The sequence below is a fragment of the Prenolepis imparis genome, unplaced genomic scaffold, assembly GCF_030444845.1.
Source record: "Prenolepis imparis isolate NDT839.2.m4 unplaced genomic scaffold, iyPreImpa1.0 SCAF_8, whole genome shotgun sequence".
Classification (NCBI taxonomy): Eukaryota; Metazoa; Arthropoda; class Insecta; order Hymenoptera; family Formicidae; genus Prenolepis; species Prenolepis imparis.
The window spans coordinates 2,506,564-2,512,948 of NW_028141166.1; the positions used below are offsets into that span (position 1 = coordinate 2,506,564).

Here is a 6,385-nt window from a genome sequence, read left to right on the forward strand (position 1 = left end):
AAGCAGTGGTATCAACGCAGAGTACTGTAAGTCTGTATTTCTACACATTCGCCAAAGGTTATAAGAATATCGACTACTTCTGTAGGCGTATAATTGCCATTTTACCAGAATTTTATCAGAGTACAAATGTTAAAAAAATACATAAACACTTGTGACTTTGGCACTAAATGGACAAATTTTGGAGGGATACTTAGAGGAACTCCATCAGATGGAAAGTCCAAAATGTCTCGGTACTTTGGACATTCAAGTTGCCTAAAGGGCAGTTACGCTAAAAGCAGTTTCTTGAGAAGTAATTAATGAGTAATAAAAAATATGAGAAGTTTTGTTTTAAGACTAATTTCGAGTATTAACAATGAAAACGTGGTATTTTTATTGTTTAATTTATTGCAGAATCGTAAGCATGGGTTCTCAGTAAGAGAAATCGAAGAATTGAATTTCGTCGATTACAGCGCCATCTATCATGAATCGAGAAAAATGTTTCAGACAAATTGTATGTGTTTTTAGCCAAAGATTCCGAATATGCAATAAAAAATAGGAATTCCCATTTAAGATTTCAACTTGCCCCCCTCACCGCCCAGGGGAGGGGTGGGGGGCTCATTTAACGTCATTGTACGTCCCCCTCGAAATGACAAAATTTTGATTCTAAACATTTTTCGTAGTGTGCTTATTTTCGAATTATTTGGCTGCTAAGTTAAAATGGGTCACCCTGTATATATATATATAAAGCGAGAGAGAGAGAGGGAGAGGGGGGAGAGGGAGAGGGGGAGAGAGGGAGAGGGGGAGAGGGGGAGGGAGGGGGAGAGAGGGGGAGAGGGGAGGGGAGAGGGGGAGGAGAGAGGGAGAGGGGAGGGGGAGAGGGGGAGAGAGAGGGAGAGGGGGAGGGAGAGGGGGGAGAGGGAGAGGGAGAGGGAGAGGGAGAGGAGAGGGAGATGGAGAGGGGAGGGGGAGGGAGAGGGAGAGGGAGAGGGAGAGGGAGAGGGAGAGGAGAGTGGAGAGGGAGAGGGAGAGGGAGAGGGAGAGGGAGAGGGAGAGGAGAGGAGAGGGAAGGGAGAGGGAGAGGGAGAGGGAGAGAGAGAGGGAGAGAGAGAGAGAGAGAGAGAGAGAGAGAGAGAGAGAGAGAGAGAGAGAGAGAGAGAGAGAGAGAGAGAGAGAGAGAGAGAGAGAGAGAGAGAGAGAGAGAGAGAAGAGAGAAGAGAGAGAGAGAGAGAGAGAGAGAGAGAGAGAGAGAGAGAGAGAGAGAGAGAGAGAGAGAGAGAGAGGGGGGGGGGAACTTTTTTTACTAGTGATTTTTTTAAATTTCTTTAATAATGATATTTTTTAATATAAGAGATATTACGAGTAGTGAAATATTCGCACAGGAAAAAACTAGAATTTTAAAATAAATATATTTTTTAAATAAATTAAATCATTTTTTAAACATCTAAAAAGGAGACAAAGATATAGTTTAATCGAAGATTGAAGTTAATCAAAATTTTAATATATTTTTATTAAATATATATTTTATTTTTTTAGAATATTTTTATTTATAATTTTTTAGTAATTATTAAAATTACGAATAAATCAACGTGTGTGTGTCACTGTTTTAAATATCGTTGACCAGTTAATAATAAAATATTTCAGTAATATTTATTAGTTTTATTTTTATTAAGTATAGCGTATATTTTTATAATGTAAGTAGTTTAACGTATAGTGGCAATAGAGACAATTCTATCGGAAGCCTAACCAGGCGGAAAAGATAAGAGAAGAAGTAGCTAAAACATTTTAGCTCCTGTATACTCGATTGCCAAGTCCGTAAAATTTGTACGATAGTGCCACATTTGACAAAATTATAAAGCGTGAAAATGACATAAATTATTCTTGCGACTACAGCGTCATTTATCATTTTAGTGCAATGTTTCTATTTTTAAAATAATCGTTATAGCATTAAAATATATCGAAAACTCTTATTCTGTTGAATTCAAGATGGCTGCAATGAATATACCTGGAATATACAGAAGCCTTAATGGGCGTTTCTTAAAACATACAAATGGAAGGGGAATAAAGGCTGAAATGTGTTCCAAGAAAGTGAGACAGAAAATCGTAGTTGCCTCTCTATTTGCTCTATATAAAAATCACGATTGCCTCGCTCTTGTATGTGTATGCGCAGACTCAATCATGAGAGAGACAACCATGATTTTCTTTCTCACTTTCTCGAGACATGTTTTTCCATGGTGTTTTTCTGTCGAGAACGATGGGTATTCCCCTTCCCGATATATATCGGGAAATACATATATATGTATTAAGGCGGAGCTACAACCCCGGGGAAGGCTAGGCGAGGGGGCGCGAGGACGGCATGGGACCACCTGCATCCCTCGCGCCCCCGAGCATCGCCCGAGACAGGACACCCGCTGGGGTTTTAATGAGGTACACACTTGGGCCCCCTGGCCGAACCTTTCGAGGTTCAGTCAAGGGGAACAAGGACTCCCACATAACCCACGGCCTCATCCCGGAGGCGTGGGTATTTATAAAGGATTTCCCCAGCGCATCAAAAAAAAAAAAAAAAAGGCGGAGCTACAAAGTGACAACTGCGCCGGCGCAGCATAACTCTTACAGGCTCTTGGTCTCTCGCCAACTCATTGTCAGTCAGTCCATAGTCAGTCGACGTCAACTGATGAGTGAACTAAGTCACTCAGCAGTATTTCTTTAAAAGATTGTGAATTGAACCTATGATCTTAGGCCGGTATTCATAGTCCGATCTTACATTTAAGATCATCTTAAGTCTGGTCAGAGGTTGACTTAAGATCCCATTCAACCAATCAAATGGCTGCGTAGCATCTCAAGCTCGGATTTAAGACGATCTTAAATATAAGATCCGACTATGAATACCGGCCTTAGTCCTTGGAATAATGCACTCTCATCCATGCTGGAGAGTGGATTTTGATCGATTGTGACTTCGCTACCAGTTTTTGGCTTGATGGATGAATCATTCTTGTCATCCTGTTGCCGTTAAATTTTAAGAAGAAGAGAAGAAGAATAAGACTCAGCAGTGTTCAACAGGTGACATAAATTATTCTTGCGATTTACAGCGTTATTTATCGTTTTTTAAAGAGTCATTTATCGTTTTTTTTGTACAGTGTTTCTATTTTTTAAAAATAATTGTTATAGTGTTAAAATATATCGAAGGTTATCATTTTGTTATAATAGTTTTATATGTAAAAGCAAATATTTATTTTATTTCAATATCTGTTAAACAGTGTGTTTTCATTCTTGTTAGTTAGGCTAAATTCAATTCGATATATATATAAATATTATTATTAATATATGAGTTTTTATTCTTATTAGTTAGGCTAAATTCAATTCAATATATATATAATATAAAATATATAATTAAAGCGTCATTTATCGTTTTTTTTTGTACAGTGTTTCTATTTTTTAAAATAATTGATTTTGTTATAATAATTTTATACGTAAAAGGAAATATTTATTTTATTTCGATACCTGAAAAACAGTGAATTTTCATTCTTGTTAATTAGGCTAAATTCAATTCAATATATATATATATATATATATATATATATATATAATATATAATATAAAAATATATATAAATTATATATATTTTAATTAATTTATATATAGGATGTCCATTAACTCGCGAACCACCTTTCGTGGGCGGGTAGAGCATGTTATCGCGCGACGATATAAGCGCGCGGCGAGAAGAGACAGCCCACTCGGGGATCCAGCGTTAGCGCTACTCGAGTGTTAAAATGGATTTTGAATCAGGAGACATTTTCGGGCTAAGTTTTTGGAAGAACCTGTTTAGGAGAATATTCACAAATGTTCCTTTCCTAGGATCGAAGGAGATTTTTAAGGATACATTTTTTGGAACGCGGTTTTTTGAGAGCGTCATTAGGACCATATTTTTGATGTTCGTTTCGCCTGTAAGTATTGTTTTTTTATTGTGTGTGAATTGAATTATTAAATTTCCTTATGTTACTTATATAATAAAATTTTTTTTCCAGGACGCTTTAATAACAATGGACTCAGTTAGAATTGATGGCTTTATGAACATTGAGAATCGTCGGTGGATACGCATATGGTGCGCCGCGATGATAGGTATTGGTTTGATCACATGTGGGGTGATACTGTGGACGCCCGCGAGTGGGAGGAAAACAACCCGTGGATGCGGGTAGATATATTTGCACTTCGCGAGCTCTTCGGATTGGAACCATATCCTGAAGATATAATAGAAGATTGGAATCTCGAGGAGCCCGAGGAGCCCGAGGAGCCCGAGGAGCTCGAGAATTTGGTGGTGAAGAGGGCAAGATTATATTGTAAGTTTTAATTTTATAATAATAATAATAAAAATTGATTTAAAAATCTAATATTTCTAATAATTAGTTTTCAAAATTAAAAACAAAACATTTCAAACTGAAAGAAAATAATTCATTAACACAAAAATAGTTATTTATGTAACAAAACTGATAAAATGCTCCTGAAGAAAATTTTTAACATACGTTTATGTTATCGTTAAATTATAAAATTATATTATACAGTTATTATTTATTTATATGCTATATTATTATCATATATTATTAATATATTTTAATAATTCTCCACTGTGCCTCATGTTGAATTTCTTCTTTTTATCTTCGATTTATACGGTCGCCGCGGTATATGTTGCAACCGTATGATTTTTTTATACTTTTTGTACATGCACAATGGGTAATATTTCGATCAGTGATGAGAATTTCTGAAAAAATTTTAGCAGAGATTTTAATTATTTGATCGTGAAAATATTTTAGCAGAAATTTTATTAAATTATATTTAATTAAATTACATGTATATAGATCTGTTCTTTATTTCTATCCAAGTTCTCAAATAAAATGATCAACCTTAATATTTTTTTATGTATAGAATATTGTTTTTTAGGACGATGACCATGCGGAAGTCGAAATCCGCTAAGGAATGTGTAATAACTCATCTGTCGAAGTAACTAGCCCTGAAAAATGGATGGTTCTAAAGCGTCGAGTTTATATGCTACTGTCCAGCAGCAAGTGAGACTGCAACGGAGAACGGGCGTGTGAGCGCTTCGCGTCTCTTTCTTCGCGTTATCACGAAGCCCTAACGAATATAGGAGAGTCGCGACAAGAGCGCGCGAAAGGATCTGATGTGAGGCGTGGAGCTTGCGTGGAGAATTGACGTGAAAAAAATCTTATCGCTTTGAGTGAGAAAAGAACAATCAGGAATGTGAAGTCCTGCGTTAAATGTGTGAGAACGTGTATGACAGACAATCACACATTTTATGACCACCCTATTTTTTTTTTTAGCGAACCAAGCAACGCCGAAGGACTTCACCAGTCGTGCTGAATATTCGAATATCGTTCCGACGACACTTTCCATAATCTCTATAATTCTACGACGTTGATTTTCTCCTGACTCACAATTTCTACAAAGTGTACTGAGGTATTACTTCGGACTATGGGTCTATAGCGATCTGTTCCTCACATTTCTAAGAGGTCGAGAACCTATTCGAAGAAGAAGTTCTGATAAATCTAAAAATAAAAGTAACGAATAGCACCTGTTATTCCAACACAGCAATCGTCAATATCGGAATAATAACTAGGATATCCTTGCGGGAATTGCAGCAAATGTATACATTAACTTCGACTCCCGAGAGGATATCGCAACAGTTATTCCGATAATGAGGATTATTGTGCCGTAATAACAGGTGCTATTTATTACTTTCATTTTAAGATTTTATCAGAACTTTTTTCTTCGACCATTCTCTCGACCTCTTATTAGAAATGTGGGGGGGATCGATCGGCATAGATTCCTAGTCCGAAGTAATATCTAAAGTGTGTGATAAGTTTCTTACGAGTCACAGTAGTACACTTTGTATAGTAATTGTGAGCTGAGAACAAATCAACATCGTGTAATATTGAGATCGTGCAAAGTGTATGAGCAAAGTATTCGAATATTCGGTAAAACTAGTGAATCGATAAAATTATTCTTGATATCAAAATTACATTTAATAATTCGTTTGGCACATTTTATGCCCACCCTCTGTTTTTATCGAACCAAATAACGCCGAACGACTTCACACCAATTGTGCTAAATATTCAAATATCGTTAAGACACTTTTCAAAGTCTGTATACACTACGATATTAAGTTTCTCGTTGCGTTTTTTACAAAGTGTACGGACAATGAGAGATTGGTAAAGATTCCCAGTAATTCCCAGTCGCAAAGTAATATCTCAAGCGTGTGAAAAAGCATCTCAAAAGTCTCATTGTCCGTGCACTTTGTAGAAATTGTGAGTGAAGAAAAAATTAACATCGTGAAATATTGAGATCGTGAAAAGTGTATAAGCAAATGATTCGAATATTTAGCAAAACTAGTGAATAA

General features: G+C 36.4%; 1 long non-coding RNA gene across 1 annotated transcript; it reads left to right on the forward strand.

The window, feature by feature from the left end:
• The first annotated feature begins 2,642 nt into the window (after window positions 1–2,642).
• LOC145939586 (uncharacterized) lies at window positions 2,643–5,595 on the forward strand. The gene is made up of 4 exons (XR_014425850.1): window positions 2,643–3,036; window positions 3,619–3,920; window positions 4,002–4,313; window positions 4,912–5,595. It is a non-coding gene; the product is annotated as an uncharacterized LOC145939586 (long non-coding RNA).
• The last annotated feature ends 790 nt before the right edge of the window (window positions 5,596–6,385 follow it).